Source organism: Mytilus californianus, unplaced genomic scaffold (genome assembly GCF_021869535.1).
Source record: "Mytilus californianus isolate M0D057914Y unplaced genomic scaffold, xbMytCali1.0.p SCAF_2, whole genome shotgun sequence".
Classification (NCBI taxonomy): domain Eukaryota; kingdom Metazoa; phylum Mollusca; class Bivalvia; order Mytilida; family Mytilidae; genus Mytilus; species Mytilus californianus.
In genome coordinates this window covers 134,518,524-134,536,805 of record NW_026262668.1, presented here as the reverse complement: position 1 = coordinate 134,536,805, position 18,282 = coordinate 134,518,524, and the positions used below count along the sequence as shown (strand labels likewise).

Sequence of the window (18,282 nt, the reverse complement as noted above, 5' to 3'; positions counted from 1 at the left end):
CAAGAGGTCGACCCTTATATAATCTTAAAACAGGAAACACTACTTTCAAATACTTATAAATTCAATGACGGATTGTGCAAGAAAATGGACAAAACCTTAAAAAAAAGTATGCTCATTTTAGATGGGTTAAAGCTGTGAAGTTGTTAATTCAAATAGAAAAATTTTTAAAAATTAAGAAAACTCATGCTGCATCTGTCTTCAAAACCTCGATTGTTGCTTAACCATTATCTACTCTATTTCCGTGCCCCTACAGAAATAAAACCATACACTATCGGTTTGTTTGTAAATTACATTAAGTAAACTACTTGATAAGGATGTAATGAGTTGACAATTTACTTGGAAACCGGCACTTGCTGAAGACGAAGTTCTTTAGAATTCCAATCAAAGAGGAAAAGCTAGATCTTCCTTTATTCTACAGGATATCCAAATTAGATAATAAAAGTTTCATAACTAGCAATCTTATTTAGTCTGCCAAATGCTATAGGAAACATCTTTCAAAATGATTATCTGTTGTGTCAACAATAAGAACAGGATTCATTGCAACTGTGACACGAGCTTCTCTTCTGACGCGATATGAATCAGATATGGATAATATCTAGTAGAATACAAATGTACATACAACTTAACATTAAATCCGGGTACAATAGTATAATAAGAATTTACTTTTCTGCCTTTTTACACAATTAGTTCTCATACTATTCTTTAAGACAGATTGGAAAAATAGTCAACTAAGTTTCATAAACAGGAATATATTTCAGTTTAACTAACCTTTCAGCGGATAAATACCAATCCCCTTAGATGAAAATTAGAAGATGTGGTATTATTGTCAATTATACAACTGTCCACCAGAGATCACATAACGAGGATGTTAAAACAACTATAGGTCACGGTACAGCCTTCAACAATGAGAAAAAACCCATGCCGCATAGTAAGCTACAAAAGGCCTCGAAATAACAAAATGTAAAACAACTCAAACGAGAAAATCAACGGCCTAATTTACGCACAAAACAATAAACGAAAACCAGCTATGATATTCATATAAGAAAGACAACCACTGACGGGCATATAAGTTTACCCGGATGGTATCTAAATTTATGGGATCGGTAAACAATATCACCGTAAAACTTAGATGTTCTATCCCGTTTGCAATACAGCCAAACTTCCAAACCAAATATTTGTATCTATGGAAGAATTTAGTAAAGAATTTCAGTAATTTGTGGTAGCGAAATCCTTGCCTTAATAATTTACCAGTACTACAAAGATTACGTTCATTGAAATCTAAAACATTACTATTGTTATCAATACATTAAAACCAAACTAAAATATTAATATTATTGCTGTACAACTATGAACACTCACGGCCATACCTTCAGTCGATACCTATATTTTGGCATTGAAGAAGATCATGTTTTTCTCTCTGACTACTAATGACATCTTTACACTACATCGAGGCCTCCAATAACTTGCTATGGAGTATGGGTTTTACTCATTGTTGAAAACCGTATGGTGACCTATATTTGCTAACGTCTACGTTACATGGTCTCTGGTGGAGAGTTGACAACATTTCCTCTATAAGAGTAACTTTTTTTAACAGATTTGTTTTACTGGATTTGATGTTTGAACATTTAGATTTAGTTGTAGATGCTCTGTTTCTTACCCTGTCAATCAAATCAGGCTCTCATTTTTCGGTGTAGTGAAATATCCCATCTATTTATCTGTTCTACCAACTGGTGCATATCTTGTTCTTGTCAATATGACTTCAACAGGGAGAAGGTATCCGGGGATATTCAAAAACCATAAGTCGAATAAACAGATAACATCAACGCCACAACTCCGAACAAACTAAAACAATAGGCACACTGTAAATCCAGAAAAGTACTTCGGATGCACAAAATGTATAAAGTTTTATTTAAATGGTATATGATAGGTGAACAAGATTCAATGTATGTAACGGATGAGAACGATCATCATGGCTGAATCTACTCAGAGAAACAGAATTGAAAATATTCAGCATATCCACAAAGTACAAGAAGGACTTGAATATAGATAGTAACATCAATTTTGTTCAACCATATTAACTATACTTCTTTTAATCAGAATATACTAAAAGAGCTTTCAAAACTTAGAAATCATAGGACGACAGACAAGGCCATGACCATAAAACCAGACGAAATGATGCAAAATATTAGTTATTACATGTAATTTAAACTAACTGGGAAACAGAAGGTGAAAATCTGAACAGTTGATGCAACTAGAATCCTTCTTTCTTCGCGTTTTCTGTAACATCGATACCTCTGCTGGTGGACTGTTAGTTCCCACTGGTATCACCAGCCCAGTTGCCATTATTTCGGTACAGCACATAAATACGGATATTGTGTTATCAAAATTTGCTTTTACAAAATTTTGGAAATGGAAAAAATTTTGAATTAAGGAATATATCTCCCTCATGCAAAGCTTTGATTCCTTGCCCGGTTTTGGCTATACTTTTGTCCATTTGGTTTATAAGCTCTTCGTTTTACAAATTAAATTTGGATTTTCAAATAATTTGGCCTCGGGCATCACTGAGGAGATATGAATTGTCGAAAAGTGCAGTTGGTGCAGTAAAATAATATTCAACAAATGTTTAGCAGCATTACTCTGACCAAAACTAGTGGTGAGCACATGTGTTTCGAAGGGGTTAGCAGTTGTTCCTTCAATGTCACCCTTCCTGTTGCTCATTAAAAGAAAAAAAAATGCAGTGAAAGACGCATTCGGTGATTTCACTTTTTAAGGAAAAAGAAGAAGTCACTGTAGCTATGACAAATGAAATATATCGGGGGTCAAGAGAGACAAAGGAATTCCGCAACCAAATCATGATCGCGTCCGTAAACCTTTCGAAGAGAGGGTTGAACTTTCAATCATCTTTGCAATAGCTTTCTTGTAAGCAGCAACCTCCTACGAAGAAAATCCTGTTAGATATAGCAAGTCATAAAATGTCGTATAAACTGCGAGACACATACTTCAAATGGAGCTGCCGTTTGAATGTTGCTTCAAACAAATAGATATTAGAAAATTGAAGTAATTTATTCTTTTCTTAGCCGACATTCACAGTTATTTTCCAGCTACAAGTCAACATCAAAAGCAAACCTAGCTGCCAGTGTTGTATTTTGTATAACCAGTTGGATTTAAGAGATCTACATAGTAACCAAACATTGGAATATACAGTGAGATCTACATAGTAACCAAACATTGGAATATGCAGTGAGATCTACATAGTAACCAAACATTGGAATATACAGTGAGAGGACAAAGTAAATTTGAAGGATAAATTAATCTTCTTTTCTCCCTTCTTTGGAACCTTCAAATTTTTAAATGTCATATTTAAAGTATTATATTGATATACAGGGCGATGCACTTTAATACTGATAAAGCATATCTGAGATTCTCTATAGCATTGAATCAAATCAGCACTAGTTATAGTTTTCTGAATTTAAAGAAAGTACATTATCTATGCGGTAATAAATGGGTTAAATAATCTATTAAAAGAACCACTCCCTCAACAATGTTCTCATTTGAGTCCTTTATGTTAAAATCAATGTTGTTCGGTTCCTAACCAAATATTTGTTTATCTTCCTGAAAGCAGATATGCATATCCTCTTTCCCAATTATTTTTGATAAAAGTAAAAATGACATACTTAAGATTATATGCACTTTTTTTATGAAATGTCATTCAGGATTGAAGAATTAAATGTAAAGAAATTAAAAGTTCAACTGCTACTACAAATGTAAGATCTTTAGAGGTGTTGTATTACAATAGATATACATATAAAGATAAGGTGATAGTTTGGTTTGTGATAGTTAATCAATTTATCTGATGGATAAGTTATGTTCTTCAAAGTAAGGGCAATTTTAAATTTAAGTGTTTGTTAACTATTTATCTAGGGTCAATAAGTTAATAAAACATTAGGTCAGATTCACCTCTTCTACTGTCCGTGTCATAAGGGTTCATTTTCCTTACTAGTTCTAAGAATGTAATGTTGTGCCCTAACTGCCCACAGACTGTAGCCCACTCATACAGGTTGGCTACATATATAAGTATATAATATATGTTTGATCAGTTCATACGAGATACGATAATATAAAAATAAGGAGATGAAGTATGATTGCCAATGAGACAACTATCCACCAAAGTTCAAATAAAGTGGATGTAAAACAATCATAGGCAACCGTGGTACGGCCTTCAACAATGAGAAAAACATATTTTATCTTCAGATTTATTTGTCAGCAGAAGACAATATTGACATTTCATTTTGCTCTTATCAAACCAATCAAAGATAGGTTCGAACGCATGAAATTAAAAACGTGTTGTTTTCATTTTTTTCAAACAGAAAGTTCAACGTTTTCAATATCATAGAATTACAATGGTTCTGTTTATTTTGGCATCTGCGTATGTCATATATATGTTTAATGTTCATATATCATATATTTGTTTAATGTTCATATGTCATATACATGTTTAATGTTCATATGTCATATACATGTTTAATGTTCGTATGTCATATACATGTTTAATGTTCGTCAATGTTAACTTACTTTTGTTTCATTATTATGATCCACATATATTGAACTGGAAATGTTTAGAAGTAACTGCAGAAAGAACTTCATTTGATCCTTTAGATCAAGTACACGAACAAATTACATATGCGATAAATGAAAACAAAATATTGCCCTACTATCTTTGATACCTGTTATACATAAAGATTTACTAGTGACCGAATTTAAAAAGCTGAGTACAGTTAGTATATATTTACCTTAATTAACTTGTATCCACTATAACGTCATAACTGTGCCTTCAATTATCACGTGTAAAATATAGGCAAGTGTCTTTAAGTAGCCGATAGAATCGTCAGATATTATTCCGTTAATGTTCAAGTTCCTTGTAATTATAATCAAATGAATCCAGGAAAACAATTTATGGCTCTAAGGTCCTGACGTCATCTCATCATTATCTAATTACTTTGTCCATAGTCAAAACCAACCGTTAGTGTTTTTACGACACGGGGTGGTATATAATAATCACTTATCACAAGCGATAATTTTTAAATGGGGTCATTATATACGATGGACTTAGTAGATACTAATATTTATAAGTGTTATGGAGAAAATCTGTTTACTTATTTTCTCTAATCCTTATTGTGATAAACAATATAAACTTCTTTCTTTAAGTCCACTTATTGAAATTATATGCTGCTATGTCGGGTTTATAATAAATGTTAAGATATGAGCACTAAAGCCTAGTTAAACAAAATGTGATAATCTGTCAGTATACATATTAAGACTTTCTTATTTACGACATATCTGTCCGTCGGTTCATTAACGGTCAAACTAATTAATTTCTTCACAGAAGTTCGCTATATATATTACTAAAACCATTATTAGTTTTTATCACAAAATTTATTAAATGAAAATTGGTTTAATGAATTTTTCAGAAAATATTCTTTCAGTTTAAATTTCTGCTCTCACCATAAGTTTTAAACTTAAAAAAGGGGGTTTCACTCGCAATAATTAGGAGTGCGCCGTCATGTTGAATTTCTGGTATCAACGGGTCCAATAAGTGTAATACAATCGAAAATTAAACACTACTTATACCAATAACACCATTTTAATGAGAAACTTTAATCCTACAAGTTACGGAATAACCTTCAAAGTGAAAGTTTTGACATGACGTTGTTGCACCGAAATATTTTTTTCGAGATTAGCCGGATTTGTATTGTAATGCATTAGAAAACGAATAAGGACAGTGTATTTGAAGAGTTGCCTTATTCAGTTCTAAGTTTGACGTTCGTAAATATAGAATAGACCAGGTAAATCTGCATTTGCGACCATCAAATTTCCAAGTGACAGGGGTAACATTTCAAAACAATATTACCGTTCCTTTTATCATTAAGTTGTCCACACAAAATCATGTGATGTATACTTGAAGAGAAGTCAAAATTAATATTAAGATCAAGACATTTTATTTGTCGTACAAATCGTTTGCGGCATACATTATACATGTTTCCGAACACTGGTTAGTCCATCTGAAGACCAAGATCATCTTTTAGCAGCCTTGTTCCCCATGGTTTGCTGTCTGACTTAGTTTTACATATGTTTGTAATCTCCACCTCTAATGATCAAAACTGTTCGGGACTTGAATCGTTCGTTTCATTCTGTTTCCTTTGTACGCATGAAACCTTCATCTACAAATCTTATCCTCCTGCCTGTGAATCCATTTAGTTTAATAACTATTTAAAAACGTCACAATATCCAAACGTCATGCAAAACCATCGCGCTTCAGCGAAAGGACCATCGCACTTCGGCGTAGACCATCGCACTTCAGCGTGACCATCGCACTTCAGCGTCCCCATCGCACCTCCGATTCCTACATAAATAAAATGAATTTCACACCAATAATGTAAACACATTTAAGGACGGAATTTCTAAAAATCACAATTGAAAATCTACGAAACCCTTATTTTTACGTGCATTTTTCAAAAGGGTAAATTCCTAAAATATCAAAACCAATCAACCCTTTCATCCCCGGTTTGGGTGAGATTCATGTTGCCCGTTCTTTAGCCTTCGATTTTGTGTTTTGTAGACTGTTGTATGAATTTGACTATCCCTTTGGTATCTTCGCATCTCTTTTTAAAAATGATATTGTAGTTGCATAAATTAAAAAAAAAAAAACAGGGCCCGCGTTTAAACTGTTTTGAATGGATGATGTATGCATTGCAGGAAACGCTCACTCTGTCGACGCACCCGGTCTCGTTTGTTTTGGAGTTGATGCATTTGACTAAGCTTTTGTTTGTTACCATGATTTGTATGTTATTAATCTATTTATAAGATTTAACATCCGTAAACTAATGCTGTTTAAATGTGAACTGTCTCGCACATGCTCAACTAATTTTCAGAATCAAGAAAGGTTTGATAAAAACCAATTACACACCCTAAAATAAAAATACGAAAATTTCAAATATGTCAAAGCACAACGGACAACAACGTTCACAAAAGAAGACGTTATTGATCGCAGAAGGAAAAAACTGAATCAGCTAACAATGCTAATTCTAAAGATAAACATTTGAAATTCCAGTTAATTTGATTGCGATTTGAATTTTCCTGATGTTTTGGGTAATAACAAAATGCAAAGAAAAATTTACAATCTTTGCCGTTGTTCCTGTTTATATAGATGACTTGTATTCTGGTAAAAGAAATTCAAAATCTTGCGTTGAAGCATTTCTATGCAGTCGCATACCCTGTCAAATACGGCCAGAATGCAAATTCGTATAGAAAAAAAACTCTTATCAACATCTATAGCTGGTGAGATAGGTATATACAAAACCAATAAAGTGGAAAAGTAATTTATTTCTATTTAATTCTAGTCTGGTATTGAATTTACACCTACAGAATATCATTAACGGTACCAACTTTACTTCACGAGTTGCGCATTTGGATGTTCGAGGTCAAAATAATTGAAAATCCATTCATTAAATTAAATTTTAAAGCTGACAAAGCAAATTAGGACAAAAAGTATAGCCAAATCCAGATATATAATTATCATATGGTATGAGACCTTTAAAATTGCCTTGAATTAGACAATTAAATTTAAAAAGATACATGTAGTGTTCGACTTTTTAACTTTAAATTAGTAAATATTGTATGGTTTAGGTTGCATTAGGTGATTACATCAATATTCATTTAAACATTCATAACATAAGACATAAATGTTATGACCAATTAGTTTTCCCATACCCTGACAAATTGAATAAACATATAGCAAGAGCAAAAAGGATAAACTATTATCCTAATTATGCGTTTAATTCATATATCTCTTATTAATGGGACAAATTAAATCATGAGACGATTAACACATTTATTATTGCAAAGTATCCCAAAGTTCGTATATTGTAAAAAGGGCCATAGCTACGAAATATTTAAAACACGACATCTTTTCAATTCATGTGATCATACATGTATGACGACATATTTAATTAAAACCTATAAAGTACAAAAAGATGTGTAAGGACTTATCCTGAAAATTTCTAAACGACCTTCTTCTACAGTAGCTATCACAAATCTGTGGATACTTATGGTGTCTTAGTTTCTTATGTTATGTCATTATACTATAGACCCTTTTACTGTGTCATACACGTCATTTTACCAGTGACGATATAAAATAAGGAGATGTGGTATTATTGCCACTCTGTCACAGATGTTACTTTACTAGAAACATACCAATTATATCAAAGATGTCATTTAGTTAAATACCTGTCTACTCTGTAAGAGATGTAATTGTACTTTAGACTTGTCTACTATGCCATAGGTGTCATTATACCTGAGACGTGTCTATTCTGTTACAAATGTCATTATACTAGAGATGTGCATTCTCTATAAATAAAAAGGACAGTAGTTTACCAATGTTCAAATCTCGTAAATCGATGAGGTAACAAACAGAAACTTAGGGAATCGCATCAATTCTTAAAGGAGCCAGATCGGGTGTGTCGACAAGGTAAGCGTCTCCTGCTATGCATACATCACAAGCCATGCGATTTCCCACTTGATAAAAATGTCACAATCGGGAATAAAACACAATCGGTAAAATAACAGATCAGACGACCATACCGGTATCTAAAGATCTAAGACTTACAACAAATGTCTCTAGTGAGTGCAGACACCGACACATCGTATCGGATGAGTAAGGAACACACCCCTGTTAATGAATTCCGTATTGTGTAAACATGCACGGGCGTAACGTATTAATTGAAGTATGGAAACGCCATACGATGCGGCAAAGGGTATGTTACTGCTGAGAAATGGGAAGTTAACAATTGAAAAATTGAAATCATCACGGTTGTCATAGACTAGTGTTTAAAGACGTCAATCTGTGTCAATATCAAGAAAAAGCATCTTTAATTTTTGAAATCACTGGGATATATGAGATGTAGACACTCATTAAAATGTGGGTAATTGAGTGATAGAACATTATCAATATATCTGAAAGTAAAATAAAAGAACTTTGCAAGATGCTTTTTCTTTTTGTCTTTAGAAGGTTTCTATCAGTACAAAAACAAGTCGGTCAGTAGTGGTGCACAATTAGCACCCATTGGAATACAGATTGTCTGTTGAAATATCATTCCACCAAACTCAACAAATATTTTGTCGATTTAAAGTCAAGCATTTCGAAAATTTTGTTGTGGGAAACAGTATGGTTCTTCAAAAAGTGACCTAAAACCAAGTAATTTATATCTACGTTTCTCATTTTTGTGAATAAAGCTCTATTTAATGAGATGAATTAGTCTATCTTTCAATTGAGCAATAGAGAATGGCAGTGTAAAGCGTAGGAAAATCAAAGATCTTGATACTACTGCAATATTGTAAAGATTGTGATTGAAGATTTTCGAGTAGATCTTTTTAGAATTTCCAAGAATCCACATCTGATTGACACCGCTGATTGAATGGTAACGTCTTGACGGCCTGGGTTTATATTGTTCTTTAAAGGATTTCCGTGAAGTATAGGTATCCAATATAAAGATTGGAGATTTCATCGTGTTTTTTTATGATTATACCAAAGGAGAGAAGGGCGGATTTGTGATTTTCTAAAATCTCTTCTTTCGTGATTGATGTAGGGTTATATGTTGAATTCCTAGTTTTGCTATGAATTCCAAGTCCTTAGTGAGACATTCTAGATAATGGTTTGTGCATCTACAACAATATTATTTGAGGCTTTGTCTGCTTGAACAACAACATACTTGTCGTGAATGGAGGATAAAGCATCCACAACCTCTGGCTTTTTGGAAAGGTCTGAAACGCATGGTTCATCGTAGATTTTGAATGCGCTTTAAAATGCATAAACGATCATCTTCGATCCATTCGGAGAAAGTGTCCAGTTTTGGTTCAACTGGCTCGTATTTTTCCCATTTGCTGGCATTGTTTCCGACAGCATCCATCAGTACTCTGAATTTCTACCAGTTGTTGGGCTGTGGAATCCAATATTTTGGGCCTTTGACTAACAACTCTCTAAGTTTACTTATTGTTTGCGGAAGATGACTTAACATTTGAGAAATGTCAATTCTGTCACAGATGTAGTTATACTAGAAACGTGTATACTCTGTCACATATGTCATTATAATTGAGACGAATCTTCACTTCACATAGATGTAATTATATGAGAGGCACGTCTACTCTGTTGTATGTGTCATTCTATTAGAGACGTGTCTAATCTGTTATAGTTGTCATTACACTATTGATGGGTCTACTATGTCATCATACTATCGACGCGTCTTCTCTGCTGCGGATTTCATGATATTAAGGACGCTCTTTACAAGACATGTCTGTACTCTTTCATGGATATTATAGACCTGCTTACTTTTGTCATTTATTCCATTATACTCTAGACCAGTTTACTGATTCCTATATGTCATAATACTATAAACATGTGTATTGTGTCATAGCTTTCACTTTTCGTTATACCTGTTAACTTGGGTATATATGTTATTAGACTTGTCTAATCTGTCATAGATGCATCATAAAGTCCAATGGAAAATGGTTTATCATTATTGAATTAGAAAGATGAGAAATAATTGCAATTTATATAACTTTCTTCCTTAAGACCAGATGACAAAAACAACAATGAACAACAAAATTTGAAGGAAAAAAAGAAGGGCAAATCCAAACGAAATACTGCAGACAATTTTGAAGGAAATTAAAAGAGATTTATAATGTACTTTTACATAATCCATAATCCAAATGTAACGTTTGAAGATTAAAAAGTACTTTGTTTGGTGCAGGAAAATATCAATTATTATGGTTTAGTGAATGCGATTCCTAAGTGGAAGAAACGTCTAGACTAACATATGCATAGGTGATTATAAAAGGATTCATTAGAAACAAAATCTTAATCTTGAAAATAGTAATCTACATAATTTAAAACGAAAAAGATTTGCCATTTTCCTCTTAGAAAAAAATGTGCATATGATGTGCATATTATAATTCAAAACTTGAATTATATTTTTTCCGGTCCTTTAAACATGGCAAATTATCTCATCGTTATTACTATTTTGAAATTATACATGGAATATTACCTACAAATGCCAAGGCTCGATTATGTTTGGTTTTCGCAACACACATTGAAGTATTATTACAAGATTGTAATGTAGTTTTGCACAACGGCGAAACAACAATTCTTTGTATTTTCTAATACAACTGTATATACCGAGGGTGTAAATGAGGAACACCAAAAAGTGTAACTATCAATAATTTATTGATAACATTAAAATTGTTTGAAGTACATGTTAAAAGAAAACATCTAAACTGTTATAGGTTTTATAGTTGTTTAGAAAGGTGATGTTACCCAACGTTCCTATTCATTTCTGACAAAAACAGATGCAGTCAGTAAAAAGTAGTAGTCGATGGAAATAAACATTTTGAAATAAGAATAAAACCGTAATGGCGAATACAATCTGTCTTCCTTATTAGTTACAAAGAATTGTACTGATTCTAAAAAAAACAAATACACCGTAGAAGATATCAGTGAGTATTCCAATGTGGACCAATTGTGCACCCCTACTGCCCGACATGTTTTGTACTCATATTAACCAGAACTCAAAGAAACCCTTCTCAAAGACATATAGAAAGAATAACATCTTGCAAAGTTCTTAAATTTAATTTTTTTTAAAACGCATGATGTCCTCTCACTCAATAAAAAGTAAAATCACAAAAATACTGAACTCCGAGGAAAATTCAAAAAGGAAAGTCCCCAATCAAATGGCAAAATCAAAAGTTCAAACACATCAAACGAATGGATAAAAACTGTCATATTCCTGACTTGGTACAGGCATTTTCTTAAGTAGAAAATGGTGGATTAAACAACTTTTCAGTGAGTGGTTACATCTCATATGTCCAAGTGAACCTGTGATTATGGATACTTCTGAAACTAGGACGTCTGCCTCATATCTTGATATTTTCCTCGATATTCACACAGATGGTCGACTTTTAACTGGAATCTATGACAAACGTGATTATTTCAACTTTCCAATTGTTAACTTCTGATTTCTCAGCAGTAACATACCGTTTGCTCCATGGTTCGGTTTTACATATTTCAGTTCATACGTTACGCTCGTGTATGTTCATGCTATACGGACTTTATTAGCAGGGATGTGTATATTTCAACTCCCTAGCGACATGTTTTCGCAGTCTTAAAAGATGTAGAGACCCAAAAAGTCCATTTTTCTGTAAGTTACGATTCGCATAGCGTTTATTACCTCTATTTGTCTTCTTATTCGATTTACTTGATTTAAACATCGGTCTTTTTCTATCATTCTTGATGTATTTCTTACGTGTAGAGTGTAGATGTGTTTTTGTTATTTCAAATGTCTCAGAAAAATAAACTAAATACGTTATTTTCAGAGCTTTTAGTACTGGGTGGTCATATTAGAATAATTTGAAGATACTTTCTCTATATGTGTATTTTTAACTTAACGCTTAATTTTTTCTAAAACTTATTCCTAATATTTATTGATAAGAATTATTAATTTTACTGATAATAGGAACTAATTAAAACAACAGATAGACAAATAGATAATCTTCATTCTCTAATGGTTGGCATGACATATTTTAATTGCATATACATAGAATATCCACCTTACAGTTTGATAACTGTTTTTTAAGTTACAAAATACCCATGCAACGTTGTATATTGACGTCACATAGCAAATAAATCTACACAAAAACTGAAATATGATCAAATCGAGCTCACTGAAAATCATGTCTGAAATCATGAGCTCTGGAGCGCTCCTCTGTGGCCAACCAGTGGTACACGTATACCGAGTTGCTCATGACATTTTATGATAAGTGGTTTTTTTTTATCAGAAGTGAAAGATGGATTGAGATTGTGACATAGTCAAATGCAAATTTAATAAGATTAATGCAGCTAGTTAATAGGAAACATAAGATAAATGTGTAAAGTCATCTTAAAATGCTGCTAGAATTACGCTTCATGATACCATAAAGTTGGGGAAGCAAAATGAGGTTATCTCTTTGGTCTTAAAGCTTATGTATCTATGTATGTCGGCGTTTGCTTTTGTTGTAGTTCAGTGTTTCTGTTGTTCCGTTGTTTTCCTCTTATAGTTGATGTGTTTCCCTCGGTTTTAGTTTGTTACCCGGATTTATTTTTGCTTAATCGAATTATGACTATTCAACAGCGGTGTACTACTGTTGCATTTATTTATGTCAATATCGATCCTAACCAAATTAGCTGAACTATTTTTTTTTATCCATAAGGTTGATCATAATCACTCTATTCCTTTTTAGTCCTGAATAAGTGTTAGTCATCAAATATGTTTTCTTGAAAATAAAATAAAGTAAAAAGAAATACAAAACAATTACATTTGTTAGAAATATTTATAAAGCATCGCATTCCTTCGTCAACACGTATTATCGAATAGGTAATACAGCTACCATTATATATAACATAGTATTAATTGTTACTTTTTACTAATTTTTTGACAATTTCTAAAATGAAAAAAAGTGCGCAGTTAAATATTTGGGATATACATTGTTACCGCTAGTTTTGTAAATTATTGATGAAGTCGTTTCGAAAAGGAATAATCGTTCTACCTTTCATAATCACTCATTTACAATAATAAAATGTGGGTCAATGTGTTTGTAGGTTGTAATTAAAACCCAAGTGCATGCAACCAAGATAAAACAGCGTCAAAAGATCAAAGTGTTATCAATATTATTAGATTATTTACACTTAAATTAACAATGTTCTTAATGTTTCATTATATACTTGTATAAGTTTCATTATCAAGTTTATTTCAAATATTTGTATTTTTATGTCCTGTTTGTAATAAAAATAGAAAAAAAAAAATTATTGATACGACATATGTTCATGTAAATATTTATACAGACGTTAAAATATTTGCATAAAAGTATATTCTTAAACACGTGCATCGGATATATAAACTCAGTCACTTCTACAATAAATAATAAAATCATAAGCATAGAAAGGAGAGTATGTAAATTTTACCTGCAAGAAAGTTATACACTAGAGATTGATTTTGTAGACTTTGATTAATTACTTGTTTGATATTTGCTTAGTTTTGATGCATGTGTAAACTTCCATCGAAATTGCAGAATTGTACTGGAAACACTTCTCTATTATGAAATGTTATAAACTCTATACGATCATATTTTGTATATGTGGTATAATTGGCAATATGACAACTATCCACCAAAGTTCAAATGAAGTTGATGTAAGCAGTTATACTAAATATATTCCAAAGATCTATTAGAGTACATACAATCTAAGACTCTTTCATCTTGCAAAAGTATTAAAACATTTGACTTTTTTACACTTTACACAAGTATATCCTATTCCAAACTTAAAGACAAAATGAAAGAATTGATCCTGCTTTGTTCAATAAAAAAGAATGGCCAACGTAGATACACGTATCTTGTCTTGGGGAGGGATAAATCCTACTTTTTAAAAAATCACTCTGATTCAAACAAAAAATTCTCTGAAACTGACATTATCAAGATGCTTGATTTCTTGATTGACAACATATTTGTTACGTTTGGAGGACGTGTTTTTCAACAAACAATCGGCATTCCCATTGGAACAAACTACCGACTAGTTCCTATATTCATATGAGGCTGACTTCATACAGGAATTTCTTAGGAAGACAGAAAAGAAGTTATCAGTATCCTTTAACTTTACTTTCCGCTATATAGATGATGCTTTCTCACTAAATAATTCAAAATTTAGTGACTGTGTTGAACGTATCTTTCCCATCGAACTTGAGATAAAGGATACAACAGATACAGTTAAGTCTGCCTCATATCTTGACTTACATCTAGAAATTGACAATGAGGGTCGGCTGAGACAAAAGAAATGATTTCAGCTTTCCAATTGTGAACTTTCCATTCCTATGTAGCAACATTCCAGCAGCGCCTGCATACGGAGTATATATCTCCAAGTTGATGCGATATTCCAGGGCTTTTATTTCCTATCATGATTTCCTTGAAAGAGGGTTGCTGCTCACAAGAAAGCTATGATACCAAGAGTTCCAAGTGGTGAAGTTGAAATCATCCCTTAGTAAGTTTTACGGATGCTATCACGAGTTGGTTGATCGTTATGGGATATCTGTTTCACAGATGATAGCGGATATGTTCCTAATATCGCAACTACAATCCTGTCCCCTTTTTCCGAATGTGATTACCGACTTAGACTTATTACAGGGTGTGTACTAACATGAGCAACTAGACGGGTGCCACATGTGGAGCAGGATCTGCTTACCCTTCCGGAGCACCTGAGATCACCCCCAGTTTTTGGTTGAGTTCGTGTTGCTCAGTCTTTAGTTTTCTATGTTGTGTTTTGTGTACTATTTTTTGTCTGTTGGTCTTTTTCGTTTTTAGTCATGGCGTTGTCAGTTTATTTTCAACTTATGAATTTGAATGTCCCTCTGGTATATTTTGCCTCTCTTTTATAGTCAACCGTACGGCCTTACACAATGAGAAAAACCCATACCGTATAGTCGGCTATTAAAGGCTCTGACATGAAAAGTGTGAAACAATTCAATTGAGAAAACTAACGGCCTAATTTATAACAAAACAATTTACGAAAACAAATAAGACAGGAACCAACGACATCTACTTAACTACAGACGCCTGACTTCGGACAGGCACATACAGAATGTAAGCACTCGATGTTTTGACGTAGTCACGATTGACTACATATATTTTCATGTTTTTTTTTTTGTTTTTTTTGTGTTAAATATCCAAATCCCTTCCGACAAAGATCCACTAAAATTGATTCTTCTTATTTAAAGGGGTCTCGTTCGAATAACAGCTTCCGAACTCTTTTTTCTTGAATCATTATACAAACCAAATAGTATCAAGAGTTTCCGGTATCAGACTACATATATAAAATTTTTATCATTTTAATAAAAAATAATGGAAGAAAAGTATTTCATGCAGAACATATGGGACAATTTTAAACAAATGGGTATATTTGAGTTTTAAAACTTCCGTTATATCTCAAAACTCCATGACTTTTTTGCTGAACTTTTAACCTGTACTTATTTAATAAATGTTCTGTTTAACTTAAATCAAAATCAAATACAAAGGGAAATTTATTCATTTCAATCTTTATTAAAGCCCACATTGGTTGTGATTGTTGACCATTGTTCACCTACGTAATAGAGTTTCTCACAGTTATTTTGTGACAAACGAGTTAATTTCAAATTGTCGATTTTTCTTTCCTTGGTGTGGTTTTTAGTTTGCCACTGTTAAGTGTACACTGCTTATTTGGTCGTTTAGCTTGTTTTCCTTGACGTTTCAAATGTCATTGATGGTAATATTTTCATTACAAACACGCGTTTTAATAAGTATTCAAATAATGTTAATTTGTCAAAACTTTTATCAGAAATGTTTTTTAAAGTAAATCAATATCTAAAAACAAAACCATTGAAGAAATTCTAAGTCTGGTAAAGATTTAATTTTTCCATGAACTGGCATAATTGAACTTATAATCAGACCATCATCATACACAATGTGGTTTTACTGTTATTTGCTCGCAAATAAAATACAACGCAGGCAAATATTTGGGTGCATATCATATATGTTATCCCTGTCCACTACAGTCTTAGCAAACAAAAAATAACAGAACAAAACATTTACGCAGTAGAAAACAATTTGTTTTGATCTGTTATGGTAGATTTTTCATGAACTTGTTTCGAAAAGGAGAAGTCACTCTAAACATACTTTAACAATCACTCAACAAAGCATGGCTATTGGTGATTAAGCAAAAGCTAAAAGAAAGAAAATATGGGTCACTATGTTTGTATATCAAATTTAAAACCCACAGAGCATGTAACCAGGTTAACAAGGCTTCGAAAGGTCAAAGTGTTATTAATATTATTTCATTATTTACACTTTTACACAAATAATTATCTAAAGTAGTCATATACTAAGTTTTTAAGTTTTGTGTTATAATTGCTTAATTAACACGTTCAGGTCTTATATTTCTATTTGTGTCTTGTTCATAATAAACATAGAATAAAATGTATTTATAAGATATAAGTTTATAAAAATATTTCTCAGACGTAAAAAAAGCGTGTTCAAAAGTATATTATTAACACTAAAGACTTCAAATATAGACTTGATTTAAAGGAACAATTTTAGTAAATTTTCAAAACATTTGAAGAAAAAGAAAACATAGTATTTGCATCTGCAAAATATATTTTATGAACTAAAAACCCTTTTATTAAATCTTTTGTTGTGTTTTATATCAGTATTCTAAGAAGACAATTTTGTGTTAGTTGTTTTACTTTTGTTTGTACTTTGTAAAAGAATTAAAATCAAGCAGACATCTTTTACATTCAGTGTGTTTTACATTTGTAATTACTAAGCTTTTTCTATGTGACATGATCATATTTAACTTATGAAATGTGAACTAAAAACTATGGAAATTTTTTTATTACGGGTGTCAGGGTCTCCTATAAAGCAAATTAAGATACATAATACCTTTTCAGTTGGTTGTTCATCTTTTTCAGTAGTTATGTTTCTAAAAGACAAAAAAAAATACGTCGTTACATCACACATTATTTATTTCTATTATCTTGTGGAGTGTTTAATTATACCATAAAATAAGCATAAAAAGAAACGACATGGTGACCTATATTATCTCAATCTTAATGATTTATGAGAGTTAAAAGGGTATTTTTAACTCCTTTTAAAGAACCTTATACTGTACTTTATCAATTATTACAACTGAAATGGTTAGACTTTAAATCTAATTTTACTCAACTCTGTTATGTCGATTTTTTGGAAGTAATGTGAATAATTTACGCTAGAACATAATCTAGAACAATACATTTAATTACCATGTATATTTTTATATATTTCGTTTTGATTAGGACATTATTTCCATACAATCTGCGTGTTGTCATCATCTTTGAAAATTGTACTTATGTTTCATCGTGTTGCAATAGCAAACCAAGGTTGTATAGTAAATTAAAAAAAAAATATGCATTTACATGTTTATGGTCAATATTATTTACTATCCTAACTATTTTACAATTGAGAACAAAGAAAACATCATTCTTGGTTGGAAGAATATTTTTTCAAAAAGGGGGTTGAAGATAACATGAGAAATACAAAGCTATAATCGACGATAAACAACAAATACCATGACAAAGAAGACAAAAACAAAAGTCCACAATACATTTCACAGAAAAATAAAGATAAACTGTACTCAAATTACTT

The 18,282-nt window shown here is 32.0% G+C and overlaps 1 protein-coding gene across 1 annotated transcript in view; it reads right to left on the bottom strand.

The window, feature by feature from the left end:
• Window positions 1-4,980, bottom strand: part of LOC127731111 (uncharacterized) — a 35,544-nt gene extending 30,564 nt beyond the window's left edge. Inside the window, exon 1 of the mRNA XM_052239981.1 lies at window positions 4,791-4,980. The gene's annotated coding sequence lies outside the window, so the exon portion shown is untranslated. The remainder of the gene's footprint in view (window positions 1-4,790) is intronic.
• Window positions 4,981-18,282: the final 13,302 nt, after the last annotated feature.